The 19545-nt window shown below is 36.0% G+C and overlaps 1 pseudogene; it reads right to left on the bottom strand.

The window, feature by feature from the left end:
• Window positions 1-18262: 18262 nt before the first annotated feature.
• On the bottom strand, window positions 18263-19318 carry LOC143619124 (adenylate isopentenyltransferase pseudogene; annotated as a pseudogene).
• Between the last annotated feature and the right edge of the window lie 227 nt (window positions 19319-19545).

Raw genomic sequence — 19545 nt, 5'->3', positions numbered from 1 at the left:
AAGAAAAGCATGAACCAACGTAATGTTTGAGTCATTGAGAAGTGGAAGAATGACAAAATAACTTGCACTTGGACTTGACTGATGTTAATACATGTTTTATACGTCTCGATCTTTATCAGGGTTATTAATGTAATAGATTAATGTATAGGGGTTATAATGTAAATATGGTTAAAAGGCCATTCGCTCTATTGTAAGTTACATTCGTTACCCCGTAACGAATGTAACACATTCATCTAAATGTAAGCTCATTCATTAACCCTATTTTAACGAATAAGATAACGAATGAGGGCCATTCGCTATCACTTAATGTATTAACGAATTAGCATGTTTATTTGTTAAGATATTTGTAACGAATGACCTATTCGTTAAGTTAAGTTTAACGAATAAGGTCATCTTCCTATATATATACCCATGTAATCGATTCTATATATAAGAGTTTTGATTTATCCTTGATTCTCTCTCGTTACTCTGTCCATTTGTCCTCTCAACACACACACAACACACACTAACGTAAAGCTAACCTAATCGTATACCTAATCAACATGAGCATCGATGTAATCACAAGATCTAGATCAGTTACAGGCTCTCTCAAGTGGTATCAGAGCAACGGGATCTGATCTTCGATACTAATAGTTGACTTAAGAGTATAATTGAGTGTGTATTCGATTAGTTTCATGACTAATTGAGTATGAACAGGGAAGAATTTATTCAAAGTTAATGTAATAAGTGTATTGATTCGTTATTAAGGTATTAAGAGATGAGAATTGATAGTTAGAGATTTGATAAGCCGATTGATGTTTGAATTTGTTCAGATTGGTATGAATATGGAATGAGAAATTGAACAAGTTTGATGGTTGTTTGTGAGTTCGGACTAGTTCAGTGAGGTTCGGATTTGGTTTGGGAACAGTTTGATAATGGTTTAGGGTGATTTAAGCTTGATTTGGATGGATTTATGTCTGAATTGGTTTTCAGACTGGATGAAGATTTGAACACTCATTCGTTATGATGAAGACTGATTCGTTAAGATCTAACTGCCCATTCGTTCATACCTAACTGTCCATTCGTTAAAGCAAACTGCTCGTTCATTAAACCATTCGCTTTCGTTTCAACCAGATTCGCTAAAACACATTAGTTATACCTCATTCGCTAAAACTCATTCGCTAAACGAATAGTGATCCATTCATTAAGCCATTCATTCATGAAAATCTTTAATGAATATCACCCATTCGTTAAAGTAATTCTCTTTTAACGAATATCACTCATTCGTTAAAGTAATTCACTCATTCGTTAGAGTAATTCTCATTTAACGAATATACTTTATTCGTTAATCTTCCATTCGTTACTCAGGGTAAGGTATTAACGAATATCTGTTCATTCGTTAATCATCTCATTCGTTACTGTGATCACATTCGTGTGAACAGTAAGTCTAAGTTTACAGTTTTACTAGTTTAGTCCCTGAAGTTTAACCAGTGTTTCATCATGGCTTCGCAAAACATGTCTTACTATGCATTAGCCTCTCAGAATGCATTACTGCAGCAGATGCTAACCATGGATAATTAAATTGGAAGTCACAACAAATGTCCCAAATTGTTGAAATTGTCAGACTTTGCTCGCTGGGAACCGCGGTTCCGTGCTCACTTGGGATCCGTGCATCCAAGTAGTGTGCGTTTTCTAGACGACATGTATGAGGCACCTTTGGTAGGTAGTGACAACATAGGATGGACACCAAAGGAATTCAAAGAGTATGAAACTCAAGAATTGAAAGATTTTGAGAGTGAAACTAAAGCCTACTCAACTCTTACTATGGCATTACCGGAACAAATTTTTCATCAATACAGTACAATTAAGATTTGTGTTTCTTTGTTCACAACTTTGAAAACAAGAAGTTTGGGGAATACACTTGAGAGTAAAAAGACGCTCGTAAAATTTCAATTTAGAAATTTTATTTTGATGAAAAACGAGATAGTTGAAGAAAAGATTAACTGATTTAGTCATTTGATTGTGGAAATGTCAAGTGTCAATCTTGAGCCAACTGAAACAGATAAGATTGATACACTGAAGAATGCTTTACCTCCTTCATATTCAAATTTTCTGTTTGTATTGAAAGAAAACGGTTTCTTTCGAAACACCGAGCTCACAGCTGTGCAATTCATTAACAAGATTGAAGAAAGGGAATTTGATATTAAATGTCAAAACTCGTTGAAAGAAAATCAAAATCAGCAATCTTCAACTCAAAAACCTTCACTCTATGGAGGTGCCTTTCCAGATAATCATTCTTCAAGTTCTGTACTAATCAATGCTTTCTTTGCTCAATCTCAATAAGAAATTCCTAATGTAAACTGTTATCCTAATATATGCTTTATGGCAAATGGAGCTAATGCAAACACAAGTACTCCACCATCAAGCTTGCCTAAAGTAAATCTGCAAGAGGCTGAACAATAGTTTGCATTCTTGTGTGCTTTCATGACTTCATATGAATAGCTTGTTGGAAGCAAGATTGCCACAAGTGAATTAACAGATGAAGATTATGATCAAATTGACCTGGATGATCTTGAATTAATGGATCTCAAATGGAACATGGCTATGATTGTTAGAAAAGTAAAGAGATTCATGCAGCGTAGTGGGAAAGATCTTCCTACTTTGAATAAAAGGGTCGGATTTGATAAACTGAAGGTGAAATGTTACTATTGCGGGGACTTTGGCCATTTTGCCAAAGAATGTGATAAGCCAAGAAAAAGAATATTCTGGGCCACACAACTCAGAAAGATCTTCAGTGAAGAATTCATCTGGTGAGGATAAGAGTAACACGACTGTATCCGGTGGTGAACAAGATAAGTCTCCTGCTACTCAGGCTCTGGTGGTTAATGAAGTTGTTGATTGGTCTCAACTTTTGTTGGGAAATCAAGCAAATGTGGCAATTGTTGAACAAGTATAGAAATTCAAAGATGCTAGCAGTGATAATGTATCTGAGGGAACTGATTCATCTGATTTTGAGACAGATACTGATCAAAGCCTGTCTTCTCAAACTGAATCAATCCCTGATCAAGTTGAATCTTATGCATGCATGGCTAAGATTGATGAGGTATGTGTTCAACCTCAAACTACTGTATCTGAATCTTTAACTGACGTGATTGATTGTGCTTAATGTGCTGTATTTAAAGTCAAACTTGAAACAACCTTAAATCAGAACAATACTCTCACAAAAGACCACTTTATGATCAATGAATGCTACAAACAGAAAACAAAATTGCTAGAGCAATCAAATCTTAAAATTCAAAAACTGTCTGAAAGCAATCAAGATCTTAAAGCTAAGGTTCAGTGTAAGATCATTGAAGTTGATCAACATTTTAAGGAAATTCTTTGACTTCGAACTTGTATTTCCAATCTCGAAAATGAAGTAATGGAACTTAAAAATAAGCTTGGAAAATTCATAGATTCTTCATTTCTTTTAAATGAAATAATCGAAGTTAACCATTCACATAAGAAAAATGGAAAAACATGTTTGGGATATGTCGAAATTCCTCCTCATTTTAAGCATGATTACAGTAGCATTCCCGATGTGGAAAAATGTTCAGATATGCATACTGTTAAATCTGAAAATGTTGATACAATTGAAACTACTCGTGAACCAATTCATGTCAAAAGTAAAAGTGTTTTCATCAAAAATGAATTGGATGGTTCAATCGAGGAGTTGTCTGAACCAGATGAGATTGTCAAAAACAAAGATATACCAGTTGACAATCACATTCTGTGTGAACCTGATGTTTTTGAACAAGCAGTGTATGGTTCAAAGCCTCCGGGTGTTTCATCAAACCCTTCATAAATTCCTAAGCAAATTTCTAAGGTAACATCTAATGTATCTCAATCAGACAAGCCTTCGGTGTCTGATGAGGAGTTGATGAGATTCATTAATCCTAAACCGAAATCTTCAAGTGGAAAGATTTTTAAATTAAAGGGATTATCAAAAGTGTTCTCAGACAAGGAAGTTCCTTTGAACCTTCTTAAACCTGAAATGATTGAAAGTGTATATCAAGATGATACTTCAAAAGTTACCGAACTTGAACAAAAATTCTTTCAATCAAAATCTGCTAATGTTCAAGTGAAATCTCAAAGTAATGTTTTCAAACACATTAAATTTGTCAAATCTTCAGGATTGGAAAATTCTTCGAATTCTACAAATCTTGAATTTTATAGAAACAAAAAGGGTTTAAAACATGAAGTTCCAAAGTCGGTAACGTTTGAGAAACCCAAAGATGATATTCTTCAATCTTTCCTATCAAAGACTACCTGTGATTCACCATCAAAATCTTTGGACTCTCGATTATGTTTCAAGTGTGGTGAACAGGGACATGTCTCCAAAAAGTGTAAAACAAAGATAGATGATATCAAAAGTCCATTAACTCGAAAGACTGATTTGTTTCCAAACATAAAAGAAAATCAAGTTGATGAGTGTGTCATAATGTATTCTGAAGTCAATCCTAGGAAAATTGTTAGGATTGAATCATTTCATGTATCAAACAAATGTGTTGACCGTGCTCAACCTATTTGTTCAAACACTAATTCGGGTAGAATATGTGATGGATACTTAAAGAAGAAAAACAAGAAACTTGTCACTTATTCTCAAGTACCGAATACAAGTGTTAAGTTATCATTTTCTTCGAAAGTATCAAAGAGAGAGCCCAAGACTCAGGCTTGGGCTGCCATTTTGAACTAATCATTTTACTTGTTCGTGCAGGGTACATCTAGGTCCGTGTCTAATTACAAGTGGATATTGGATAGTGGATGTTCTCGGCATATCACCGGCAACCTAGATCTTCTGAATAACATCAAAGATATTCAAGGAGGTTATGTTGCGTTTGCTGGTAACCTTGGTGGAATGATTACGAAGGAGGGAGAAGTTTCAAACGGGAAAGTGACGTTTGAAAAGGTTAATTATTGTGAAAAGGTGGATCATAATCTATTGAGCGTGTCACAGATTTGTGATAAGAAATTCACCACTATTTTCACTGATAAGGAATATGTCATCCTTCAACCGGGATACACGATTCCTGAAGACATGGTTGTCATGCGATCACCTCGATCAAATGATATTTATATACTTGACATGAGTTATGATGTACCAGTTTCACCCTCAGCTACTTGCTTCGTAGCAAAAGCTACTGAAAAAGATTCTATTCTTTGGCATCGACGTATGGGAAACATTCACTTACGAAAAATGAACTTTCTTATGACAAACGATTTAGTGGATGGTGTGTCCCTCAATCACTTCAAGTTCAATGATCACTGCGTCGCGTGCAAGAAGGGGAAACAAAAGAAGAAATCACATCCAAGCAAGTCACTAAACACGATTGTTACTCCTCTAGAACGACTTCATATGGATCTCATCGGTCCGGTGAACCGTGCCAGTATTGCTGGAGATTTTTACTGTTTGGTGGTAACGGATGATTTCTCACGTTACTCATGGTGTTTTTTATGGGATCGAAGGATCAGACTCCTGTCTTAATTCAGAAACTTATCACAAAGATCGAATCACTTTACAAACTGAAAGTGAGACGAATTCGTAGTGACAACGGAACTGAATTCAGGAATAATGTATTGGATTTCTTTTGCATTCAGAAAGGAATTCATTGGGAATTCAGTGCACCTTATGTTCCTCAACAGAATAGTGTATCTAAAAGAAAGAATCGTATTCTGATTGAAGCTGCAAGAACGATGCTCGCTGATTCAAAGCTACCTGTTCAATTTTGGAACGAAGCTGTGAATACCGCATGCTACACACTGAATCGCGTACTAACTGTAAAGAAGCTCAAGAAGACGAGTTACGAGCTTCCGAATAATCGTATGCCGAACTTAAAGTATTTGGAGCCATTCGGGTGTCCGTGTACTATTTTGAAGAGAGATGCTAGAAAATTCGATGTAAAAGCTTTTGAGGGTTATTTCTTGGGATACAACTCTCATAAGAAGCGGATATTCAATATTTCTTCAGGTTGTGTGGAAGAATGGTATCATGTTGATTGCCAAAGTTATACTACTCCGCCAACTGGTACTGGTCCCGATTGGATGTTTGATTACGATGGATTATTTAATTCGTTTACTTTAATGGTCGAAGAAGTTCCTGAATATCTTATTTGGAGGAACAATGTCTTCTGAATCCAAGGTGTTCTTCAGTTAATGTAAATGACTCTCCTAACGTATCAGAAACGTCGAACGAAGTTTCTGAATCTTCCGATGATGCTGAGTTTGTGGATTCCTCGTCTGTTATGTTAGATGAAGCTCCAGATACAACTGAGCCAATTCTAATTAGTGATGATTCACCGACTATCTCTTTAGACTCAGCGGCGGAAAATATTACGAATTTGGGTAATAACGTATCTGTCCCTGCCAATCCTTCCTTAAGGATTCATTCGAGTCATCCGTAGGAACAGATAATTGGTGATGTGAACGATGGAGTTTGCACAAGACACCAATTGGCTAATGTATGTGATGATCAAATTGATTGTAATGTATCTCCTACCGAGGATTCGATAGTTTGTGCTTATGCGGATTTGCACTCTTCGGGTATCCTCAGTATCGCACAATACACATGCTTCCTATCACAGATAGAACTGACAAGTGTCGCAATGGCACTTAAGGAACCGTCTTGGGTTGAAGCTATGCAGGAGGAGCTGCAACAGTTCATACGACTGGGTGTATGGGACTTAATAGATAAACCCGATCGCGTAAAGAAGGCGATTCCAACTAAATGGGTCTTTAAGTGCAAAAAGGACGACCGCGGGGTAATCGTGAGAAACAAGGCACGATTGGTCGTACTTGGATATAATCAACAAGAAGGCATAGACTACACTGAAGTATATGCTCCGGTAGCACAACTGGAGGCTATACGTATCTTTCTTGCCTATGCAGCCTATAAGAATTTTAAGGTTTATCAGATGGATGTGAAATCGGCGTTCTTAACCGGAGCTATTCATGAAGAAGTATACGTGAAGCAGCCTCTCGGTTTCGAGGATCCAGACTTTCCCGAGCGTATTTATCGATTAAACAAGGCTCTTTATGGTTTACATCAGGCCCTGAGAGCCTGGTACAGCACGTTGGCTGACCATCTGCTAGAGAATGGATTCACGAGAGGGACTGTGGATTGTACGTTATTCTATAAGAACGTGGGTGATGATTTGCTCCTCGTACAAATCTACGTGGACGATATTATTTTTGGTTTGACAAACGACTGCTTGTGTAAAGATTTTGAAAAGACGATGCAAACCAAATTCGAGATGAGCTCAATGGGAGAGATGAACTTTTTCTTAGGATTGCAAGTTCACCAGTCTGATTCCGGGATTTTTATTCATCAGACAAAATATGTGAACGATGTCTTGAGCCGATTCAAGATATCTGACGGCAAAATTCCTTCGATGCCTCTTCCCGTGGGACACAATTTATCACCAGATGAATTAGAGGATATCGTTGATCCAACCCTATATCGTGCTATGATTGGTTCTCTCATGTATTTGACCGCATCGCAACCTGATATTATGTTTGCTGTTTGTTTGTGTGCTAGGTACCAATCGTGTCCCCGAGTGACTCACCTGGCGGCAGTAAAGCGCATCTTACATTATCTGAGGGGAAATCCAGATATTGGGTTATGGTACCCCAAAGACGATAAGTTCGATCTCACCGCTTTTACAGATTCAGACTACGGAGGATGCAAAATCAACTTCAAGTCTACATCAGCGGGATGTCAATTCTTAGGAAACCGGCTTGTTTCCTGGCAGTGTAAGAAGCAGACAACGGTCTCAACTTCAACACTTGCGGGATTACGATTTGAAGTTTCTTACTACTCCCATTTATATTGATAATTCTGCTGCAATTTCAATCACCAAAAATCCGGTTCACCATTCGAAAACCAAACATATTGAAATCCGTTATCACTTCATACGTGATTTTTTTGAAAAGAAATTAATATCAATTGATAAAATTCACACGGATTTTCAAAGGGCTGATCTTTATACCAAAGCATTTGACAAAACACGTTTTCAATATCTGCTGAGTATAAATGGTTTAAAAACTTTACAAGATATTCAAAAGCTTGGTTAAATCATTTTCTTTCTTGTTTTGTTTCGATTTTTTGTTGTTTTTAGGGGGAGAAAATATAAAATCCAAAAATATTGTGTTTTCTGTTTGTACAGAGAAATTTAAAAATTTAAAAACTCCAAAAACATTCAAATATTGAAAAATTTCAAAAACAATGAAAAATGCCCCTCAAATTGAGTTTTGAAGCAAAAAGGGAAAATGATAGTACATTAACGGGATCGATCTAGTACATGGATAAACTAGATTAAAAACTACCGTAAGGCCAGCAATATGATATGCAAAGATAGGCTTGACAGACTATATAGGAACTGATAAGATATAAAGATAATGAATGCCGAACCTAGTGGAATTACATCTTGAAAGATTGATACTATATCTAATTTAAAGAAAAGTCAAAAATCAAAATGATTACTGCGTGTGCATGATTTCATTTTTGAAGAAAATTCTGCTTTGTTTTTATTTTATTTTGCAAAGAAATTCAACTTTATTTTTTCTTTATTTTTATTCAAATATTGGATCCTCTCCTGCGCGATAACATTATCCGACCTGAGGGTTAATATTTGAGCATTCTGCTTTATTTTCTTGGTGTTTCAAATAAAATCTTGACTTTCTCCGCGCGATAATACGGGATTATCCGAATTGAGAGTTAAGATTTTATGCAACTTCAACTTATTTTTATCTTTTTATTTGGTTGAAATGGAACTTAATCTGCGTGTAGTAATACCGATCTTAAGGGAAAATTTTGACATTCTGCTTTATTTTTCTTTTATTATTTTTGCATGAGTCACAGTTAATCAAAATTTGGAAAATCAAAGAAAAACGTACATATGATATTCACTGTATAAGAGATAGAAATGTTATATCTGATTGATGGGGTCCTCATATGGTTTTGTGCCTAATTGAACCAAATTAAAGCATATCGTAAAGTTTCCGACAAGTCTGTGAAAAGTTTAAGAGGATAATTATATCTTCAATCATCGTTGGGTTACGTGTATAATAATCATCGAAATTGAAGTGTTACTTAGTGACATTTTCGTCAATATGATTCCCTGCTCAACTCACAAAAATATGTACTACTTTAATAGTTTAGTCGTTTAGTGTTTTTTGTTATTAGTTATCTGAATATGATTTAAAAAAAATTCCAAAAAGATTTTTATTTCTTTTTCAATTCTACTTTAGTTACGATTTACCAACCTAGCGAATAATTCAAAAAGAAAAGGAAAAGAATTGATCCCTATAAGGTTTTAAGTTAATCGGGTTTAATGTATTTACAACTGGTATCAGTTGTGTTTTTTTTTACGTAAAATCCATTTTAATTTGAACTTTACCGATCCTTGGATGATCGGGTATGCTTAACGTAACTTACAACTGGTATCAGTTGTGTTTTTAACATAAAAATCCACTTAAAATTAAGAATTGCCGATCAATGGTGATCGGGTATTTTTAATGTATACAATTAAAACCTAATTTGGATTTAATTGAATATTTAATTCTTTGTTTAAAACCCTAAATTGGTTTTAAATATTATTTAATTCCTTAAGAGATTTGTATCTCATTCGCTAAGGGAAACATGGTGATTCGTTAATTGGTTTAACGAATGTAAATCCATTCGTTATTTAATCATAACGATGTGCATAACGAATGGAAGACATTCGTGTAATCCTTAACGAATGGAATGAATTTAATTTATCATTCGTTAATATATTAACGAATGACACTCTCATTCGTTTGAAACATTAACGAATAACGTATGATTGTTAAAGTTTAACGAATGATCGTTAAAGTTTAACGAATGAGAGACCTTTTTGTTTAAAATCTTAACGAATCTGGATCATAAGTTAACGAATGAGGCCATTCGTTAGTTCAAAATTTGAACGAATGACCTCGGGTTGTGTGAAATTATTGGGTTTATAATCCCAATGACAGACGAATGACCTTCCATTCGCCATTTCCTATTTCACCATCTACCTAACCAAACTCTTGCAAATTTTTCCTAAAATCTAATATGTGTTTATTAGACCAATTGGTTAACATCAGTGATTTCTACAGGTACTGGTGATTTCTTACATATGATTTGTGTAGATTTTCTTTGGAGATTTAAGGGTTTATGGATTTAGTTGATATTTGCATGTTAACCAAATAGTTAGCATCGATTATATTACATAATTGAATCGATTATCGAGCAAATGATATACATTAATGTAGTAACACAATTATCGATCTTCTTGGTTAGGAAAGATTGTTTAAATTCATAAGTTATCTACTTATTGAAACGATGATGTTCATCGTTGATGACTCTCCTTAGTCAAAATCAAGTTAATTTTGACCTCTGATAAGTCAATTGGTGATTCGTTACTTATATAACGAATGACTTATCAGATTCGTTAAATTTGTTAACGAATGATTATTTAAGTTAGTAACGATTGAGGGATAACGAATCAGGATTGATTCGTTAGATAGTTATAGCTCATTCGTATAACATTTGTTAACGAATATGTCTCATTCGTTAAAGGTAACGAATGGAAACAATTAATATTAACGAATATGTTTCATTCGTTAAAGGCAACGAATGAAAATTATAATGTATAACGAATGTCTCATTCGTCTAAATATTTTAACGAATGAGATAACTCTTTGTTAATCCGTATTGAATATTGTAAATTTTATTAATGTTGGTTATTTTTAACAGAAATGGCTGACGAAAACGTTCAAAATTCTGCTCCAGAGCAAAATCCAATGGTTAACCCTGCTGAAGCTGGACCTGAACATGCACCAGTACTTTTATCTTGGAGTGAAAGTCATAACATCTGTGCATATCTCGATCCACAATTTGAAGATACACCGATTTTTGGTGGGATGGTCAGTTTCTTGATCCGATCAAGAATTTACAAGGCCATATCCACTCGCACTGTGGTCTATCAGAAGATTATACATGCGTTCTGGGATACAGCTCGATTGAATGAAGCAGAGAATCAGATCGAGGCTGTTATTCAAGAAAAGCAAGTGGTGATCGATGTTGATATTATTCGAGACTCGTTGGCCTTTATTGATTCAACTGACGATCCATGTGAGTTCGATAAAGATTTGATTAGAGGGTTATTCAGCCGTGTAAAGTATAATGGTGATCTGGGGAGGTCCATGTACAAAAAGGCTAATTTATGTGAACAATACAAGTACTTGTTACATGTATTGATACACTGTCTTGGTGGACGAAGAGGTGGATTTGACAAATTTCGAGCCATGTTGCAATATGCTTTTGTTGCCTTGGTGTTGAATAAACCATTTAACTTCTCTGAAATGGTTTATTATCATTTGAAGGAGAACTTGACGAGCCGCCATAAGTTTTTAATGTATCCAAGATTCCTCCAAATGATAATCAATGATCTCCAACCTGAGTTGATTAAAGATCAGGATGATGTGATGAAGTTAAAGCATATGGATGAGTAGACCATAAGACGTATCGTATCGAGGTCAGAGTCTTGCAGATAGACCAAAATTCAAGCGTTTGATTGGTCACTTGGTGAATATTGATTATATTGCACCACCTAATGATCGTTGGATTCTTGATGACTCCGATTCTGAACGTGAAAGTGGTGGTGGTGGAAATGGTGGTGATGATGGTGGTGATGGTGGTCCTGGACCACAAGCCGAGTTAAGTTATGAACAAAAGCGTAATCTTAAAGGAAAAGAACCGATGATGGAATAAGGGGAGAAACCCAAGAAACAACGAGTTAGAAGGGGTTCGGGCATAGATATACCGAGTCAACCATTTGTACCATCTACTGTTGTTTCTGCTTCAATTATTCCTGCTACTACTTCTCAAGTTCAACAGAGAATTCCACGATCGCCTACTCCTACTCCTATTACAGATTTTCCCCGTTCTCCAACACCTGTGCAGATGCCTACTTCTCTAATGCCTCCAACTCTGATTTTCGCTACTACTGTGAGGCCTGATCCTCATTTTGGAGACATATTACAAACTGTATTGGCACGGATGCCTACACCAAAGAGAACTACTCCTGTTACTCCGACAATGTTGCCAAGACCTGAGCATTCCTTTATGTCATTCAGTCGTCCTCAGGGTCCTATGCAACCGGTGCATCCGAATTTCTATCTTATGGCTCCCCAAGCTCAATGGTTTCACATGATGAATCTGTTGCATTTACAGTATACTCAAATGCAAGCAGATAGAGCTGCTCATGAGTTAGCCCAAATGAATTTGTTGCGGCATATCCAGTTCACTCAACGTGAAAACAGGGAACTTTGAGCCCTGATTGCTGCTCAGGGGGAGAGATTGGATAAACAGGATGAGATCATTCTTCAGTTAACTTGTAAAGAAGATGAATTGAAGAAATTAAAGAATGAGGAAGATGATCAAGATGGTGCAGGGGGTGGGGTAGATCAGCAACCGGGCAGAAGTTCCACACTGTCGGTGGGTAATAAGACTGATGCAAGTGTTGGTGGTGGGCTTAAGCTAGTAATCTACAGATTGTTCCATACAAAGATTACATGAGAACCAAGCCAATAGATGTTATACCGGCTAACATGCTTCTGTTTGTAGGAATGGATGGAGTTGTGTACAGTATGGTGAATACAGATGAGATCAAAGAAGGTGAATTTTGATCACTCATTAACAAAAGAACAAATTTTCTTGCTTCTGGATCTAAATGAAGAAGAGGTGGATGTGTTGGGAAAGAGTGTGGATGTGGATGTTGAAATGGAAGAGAGTGATAATACAGGCAATCCTCACGAGAATGTGCCTGATTTGAAGAAGTATAAGTTGAAGACGTTACTGTTGAGGAGTACCCAGAGTTCTATACCAACAACAATACCAACGACTCAGGTATTCCATTTTTCACTACTGAGCACTTTGATGCAGCAGAACGTCGTTTGCGGGAAGAAAAAGATAAATTTAAAGCTGCTGAAACAAGTGATGTCTCTGTTACTGATAAGAAGCGTAAACGTGCTTTGGATGGTATATTTGAACATAATGTTGCAAAGATGAACAAGATGATCGAGACTTTTCGTTATCACAAACGAGAAGAAGTCAAAGTTGAAAAGGCTCGAGCATCGGCATACCAAATGAAGAAGTACGAGCCAGCTAAAGATGTGAGAGGTGATTTGGTGGCATGGCAGTATGATTCAGATCTTAAGGTATATATCGTTAAGTGGGAGCATGGTATTTATTATTTCAAACGCCCACACAATATCTTATTTATGCCTAGATGGGATGTGAGAACACTAGCTAATCGACCATTCGTGAATCGCGGAGACGATAAGTGGGCTAGTTGGTTCTATAAGCAGTTATTACATGAAACCCGTATTGGTTTCAAGTTCTTCAAGCCACAGGTGCCTACTCATGAGTACATTGATGAGATTGATACTCGCACAGGCTGGAGAAAGTTAATTTTAAAGGTAAAGCCGCCAAAGACGATGAAGAGGGTTCCAATGAAGACATTTCCTCAGAGTTTGTTCACCTCATTTAATTATTGGTATTACGACAATCATACAGGTGAAGCGGTTATAGTATATGGTCACGGTTCTAACACGAAGACGATACGTGTGATTGACCCAATGTGGCTGGTTAACTTATCTGAGTCTGACAATGATGCACTATTTACTAGTCAGATCAGGTTTGCTAACGTAAGTGACTACGAGCTTGCTATGCAATTTCAGAAGGTTGTTAGAGTTTGTTATGCATACAAGATTCATGGTTGCGTTGACTGGAAGACCAAGATGTTCCGGAGATAAGAGATAAAGAGCTCGAGATGAGGGGGAGTTTGTTAATACATGTTTTGTACGTCTCGATCTTTATCAGGGTTATTAATGTAATAGATTAATGTATAGGGGTTATAATGTAAATATGGTTAAAAGGCCATTCGCTATATTGTAAGTTACATTCGTTGCCCCGTAACGAATGTAACACATTCGTCTAAATGTAAGCTCATTCATTAACCCTGTTTTAACGAATGAGATAACGAATGAGGGCCATTCCCTATCACTTAATGTATTAAAGAATTAGCATGTTTATTCGTTAAGGTATTTGTAATGTATGACCTATTCGTTAAGTTAAGTTTAACGAATAGGGTCATCTTCCTATATATATACCCCTGTAATCGATTCAAAATATAAGAGTTCTGATTTATCCTTGATTCTCTCTCGTTACTTTGTCCATTTGTCCTCTCAACACACACACAACACACACTAACGTAAAGCTAACCTAATCGTATATCTAATCAACATGAGAATCGATGTAATCACAAGATCTAGATCAGTTACAGGCTCTCTCAACTGATTCTTTGAGGATGGATTGATCCCATGAGCTTTTAGAGCTTGTTCTACTGCTTTCTTCACAATATCTTGTATTGAACTTGAGCCGGATGGTACTGACGAACTTCCAGTGGAAATGAATGTAGTTTTCTGTGGAGGCACTGTTGAAGCATACTTGGGAGTGGTCACCGGATACATATTTTGCTAAGATTTGCTAATAAAAGCAGTAGACGTTGTAGAACCAGTGTTAATTCCCGCTTGATTCAGAGAACTCAGATGATTACTTATTCTCATCTGCTCATCCAATTCAAAAGATTTAATTGTTGAGATTAAATCTGTGGTTGAAATAGCATTCAGATTCATGGTTCTCTTGATGGTGAAAGTGGTGGTGCTCCATGGGTATGGCAGAGAGTTCATAAGCTTGTGATTGACTTCTGAATTCATGATACTTACTTCTGCAGCTCTCACTCGTGCCAACAATTTCTCAAATCTTTTGATTAAGTCACCCATACTCTCACCTTGACAGTGATTGAACATATTAAATTCTTCCTTCGAAATTGTTCCTTTGCTGTCTTTGATTTCTGCATTCCCTTCAATCTTCTCAACCAAACCATCCCACAAACCTTTTGCAATAATGTGCACTCGAAGAGTCTTAGTAATTTCATTTGACAGGCACACCATGGGAGTAAGAAAAGCTCTCTTATCTTGTTCCACCAAAGTCTTATCATCTTCATCATAACTCTCAACTGGTTTTTTTTAGGACCAGTGGGAGTATTGGACATAGGAATATGATGACCAACCTCAAAGCATCTCATCAAAGCTGAATCAGTCATCGAAATAAAGTTAATGAACCTCCATTTGAAATCAACAGAGTTATCCTCTAAGGTCATGAGCTTTGGAGGTTTGGTTATGGTTCCCGCTTGATTCTCAAGCAACAGGTAGCTTTTCAACAATTCTGAATCGGTAGACATGGTTGCAAACAGGTTCTAATCACCAAGAGGCTTCAAAAGTTGAAATTACACAAGGACAGAACAAACGAGTCGCAAAGGATGCGAATAGAAAACAAATTTCAAACAGTTCGCATGTAATGCGATGCGAATTGTTTCTGGAAAACAAATCGCACAAGATCGATGCGAATTGTTTTCTATGCGAATCAAATTTGGATACAATGAGAATTTTTTGTAGTGCGATTACTTTTAATGCGGAAGTGAATACTTTCATGCGAAGCGAATACTTTGTGCGAAGCAAATACCTTTTATGTGATTTCTTTTGACTTTCTAGAAGCAATATTTCTTGGAAACTGTTTTGTATTATACCTAACTTGTCAGTCTTTGTCAAAGGTAAGTACAACCACCTTTTGGTACATGCGAATGACAGACAAAAATCACAAATTTAACTAACTTTAAAACCAGAAATCACAAGAAACTTCACAAGAACACATTTATACTTTGCGATTAACAACCAAGAACACCTTTTAGGCAATTTTCTTGTTCTTTTACCTGAATGTTTTTGTTAATTTTTGAAGATTTTCTGTAGACTAACCGTGAGTCCACTTGTTCGAACAACAACTTGTTTAAAACACTTACACAAGATCAAAACCCAAGGTTGTAATCCAAAACCTCAACTAGTTAACCGAAGCTCTGATACCAATTGTAGGTCCCGAAAGGGTGGATTTAACAACCATCTTGGATCAACCAAACACGGTGCTAGCGGAATATCACACCGAGTCACCTTGGTCTCGGATCTTGGTTGATTATTTTCGGCTTTTGTGAGAGAAAACTAGAGAGAGTAAGTAGAAGATAAGATTTGAATAAAAGCTTGTTTGTCTCATGACATGTTTCCTATTTATAGGAAAACATGCATGAGACTAGTTTCATTCATATAGTACCCAATGCGTTTATGTACAATATGGCCTTAGGCCCAATATTTTTTACAAGATAAGTCCAAAACTATCTAACAATGCAAAAGACTTAAAATATACAAAACGAGGCCTAACAATCCCTAACTCAACTAACTTACATGAAGCATCCGAAAACTCATTAAATAGGAGAGGTGTTGGATTCAATTTCTAATTGTGACAAATTATAGGGGTGTTAAGACTCCTAGGTTATGCCATTGTATTTTCTCATCTATGATGAGTTGGCTTCTGAAGATGATACGCGAATCATACCCAAAAAAAAAATAAAGATAATCCAATAATATCCGTCAACTATTCAAATAATCTAAAAGAAACATAATGATAATTGAAGAATGGGCATAGGGTATAGGAGGGAAAAAGACATGGTGTCATTCCCTAAACTCACGGTTGAAGTTTTGAGGAAAACAAGGGTAGGTCATAATAATGGGTAATGACCAACATAGCATTAGGCATTTAGGACGTTGGACCACTATTCCCATAGCTAGCTACCTTGTCACATACTACCTATCTACACCACCCTACAAAATAAAACATTTAAACCTTAAACCATGAAAATATTTAGTATAATTATATAAATTCTTATTTACCGTTTAATATATATATATATATATATATATATATATATTATATAGATAAATCCATATTTATGTAATTAAGAATGCGAAATAACTTGTTCATGCATAATATTGTATTCATATATAACACATAAATCTTATCAATTTTATTTTCTACTGTGAAAACTTTTAGTAAGTTTGTATTTTGTTTTCCCAAACAGCCAAAACTCTTGATCATGTAAGGATACTTGCAAAATTCTTTCTTTTATGACTTAAACCCATGATTTCACAATGGAGGAAACCTTAATTAGGGTGTAAAGTGGTTTTTTTTTTTAAATATTTTTAGTAATTGTGTAATTGTTTTTATTTTCTGTTATCTACTTAATTTGTTAATAAGTGTGTAAAGTTTTAAACATTTGTGATGCTACTCAAATATAAAGGGAACACCATAACCTTCATATATATATATATATATATATATATCATTTGTAACTTGCATCATATCCCAAATAAAAAATTATCGTCACTTCAAAATAATTTTTAAAGTTTCATATTTTTTTTAATTTTATTAATTAATAAAACTGTAACATGTCATATTCTTTTTCTCAAACTCTAAAGCCTAAACTATCATATCCCAGCTTGCAATGCAATTACTTTTTTAGATAAAATATTGGAGATTTCAAATCTATGCAATTATTTGAAGCTTCAAGAGTTGTGAGGTGGTAAGTTTTTTTAAAAAGTTGAATTCGAATTTTCCTTTTGCCGGTTTTCCATGAAAACATATTGAATCACTTTTGCCTAACACAAACTGTAAGTTATCTATCCTCTTGATAATCGTTATACCAACAAAGTCACTTTGAGTTCACCTGTAAACTGTTCTAAAATATATTGTTGATTTGAAATTGTGTCAAGTAGTGAAATAATCACTAAAGAATGCGTCCAAATATGCCCTTTCACACCACCAAAAAAAAAAAAAGTTCCCTTTACATTATTATTTGACATTTGTTTACTTTAATTCCAAGTTCCCTTTACCCGTGTTCAGCGGGTCATGCATAGTAATGTTATGACTCCAAGATCAACAAATATAGTTTTTAAAAGATTGGGTTTTGCGATTCAAAAAGGGGTAATGGCGCAGCTTGTTGCCCGCTTGCCTTCTGTTTCGATGTAATCCAATAAACAATTTATTTTCTGTTACTGATATCATGTAATATTTTTATTAATGAAATAAAACTATTTTCCTCTTTCCTATTAATAACAAATCTAACCCCAAAAACTAAAAAACCTTCCTATTGCTTCAAAATTGGTAAGAGCCCAGGTACTAACCTACTTAACCCATATTCAAACACTCGAAACATAAAGAACTCACACCTTTAAAGTAAGTAAAAAACACAAAAAAAAATAAAGGAAAAAATAAAAAGCATCAGAAAAAAGAAATCTAGTACATGAACTGTTTCATGATATTTATGCTTGGTTTCACCACCTGTTTTTCCCATATTTCTGCCACCTTTGCCCCGCTTGAACCCGCCATCATACGGGTTCTAAACGCCTCCGAAGCGTCTACTCTCTTTAAATCCCACCCGGCATCCCTCAACCGTAGAATTTTATTCACTTGTCTCTTAGCCAACTGACATGTGTTGACTTTAATCCTTTTTATAGCCTCATTAAATGCCTCCACTTCCGACTCGGGATCCGTATCGTCCACTCTACGAAAACCTGGGAATTCGTTAAAATATTTCTCGAACTCTGGTATCCCGATAGCCTGACCTATACCCTCCGGGTTAACTCGCTTATGTTCCCCGGACCGAAAAAACTCCACTAACTCCTCAAACATACCCGAATTCAACATCTCGTCCACCCGCTTCGATAAGTACTGATTTAAAACCGGTTCACACACGTCAACCCAAATAAAACAACAATCGTACCGAAGCTCGGGGCTAACCGGGTACGGGTGAGGCCCATTAAACACGTCATATCTCAGGTCGTACCGTTGTGTAACAAGTGAGTAAATTAACGAATTGGACCCACCCACAACAAGAGGCAACCCGCCACGTGACGCTACGTCAGATATTATTTCGGGCACGAGTTCTCGAAAATCCAAAGGAGTAAACGTGGGTCCCGCCGGGTCAATCTCCCCGAGAAGATGGTGCGGGACCCCGAGCCGCTCTTGCATTGTGATTTTGTTAGTGGTGATATCAAGCCCTTTGTACACTTGCATTTTATCACAATTAATAATCTCAGAGTTGTCTAAAACCCTAGTTGCAAGGTCAATTGATAAACCTGATTTTCCGGCACCGGTGGGGCCCATGATCACTGCAATCTTTGGTTTATGAGTGGCTGATGCAGTTATCCATAAGGGTTTCTTGTGAATATTATTAATATTATTATTAACACATGATGATGAAGGAGTTGTGAGTTGAAAGAAGCTAAGAAATGAAGATGATAACTTGCAGTGGTGATGATGGGAAGTTGAAGGTGAATATGTTAGTCTCATATGGAAGTCTTTGTTGATGATATTGATGAAGATGAGATGACACAGTTGAGTACTCAAACCGGCATACCATTCGGGCGAAAAAAGAACATACAAAACACATGAGTTAGAGTATGATCCGTGAGGATTTAGGATTGTGTTTGAACCTTGTGAATGTTGCTGAATGTATGAATATGTTTGGTTTGATGTTTTATTTTTTGGTTATTATTGGGGTAGTAGCAGAGGTGTGT

The sequence above is a fragment of the Bidens hawaiensis genome, unplaced genomic scaffold, assembly GCF_021521415.1.
Source record: "Bidens hawaiensis isolate Kalapana, Puna unplaced genomic scaffold, B.hawaiensis_p1.1 tig00002414_1, whole genome shotgun sequence".
Classification (NCBI taxonomy): Eukaryota; Viridiplantae; Streptophyta; class Magnoliopsida; order Asterales; family Asteraceae; genus Bidens; species Bidens hawaiensis.
This window is presented reverse-complemented; position numbering and strand designations above follow the sequence as displayed.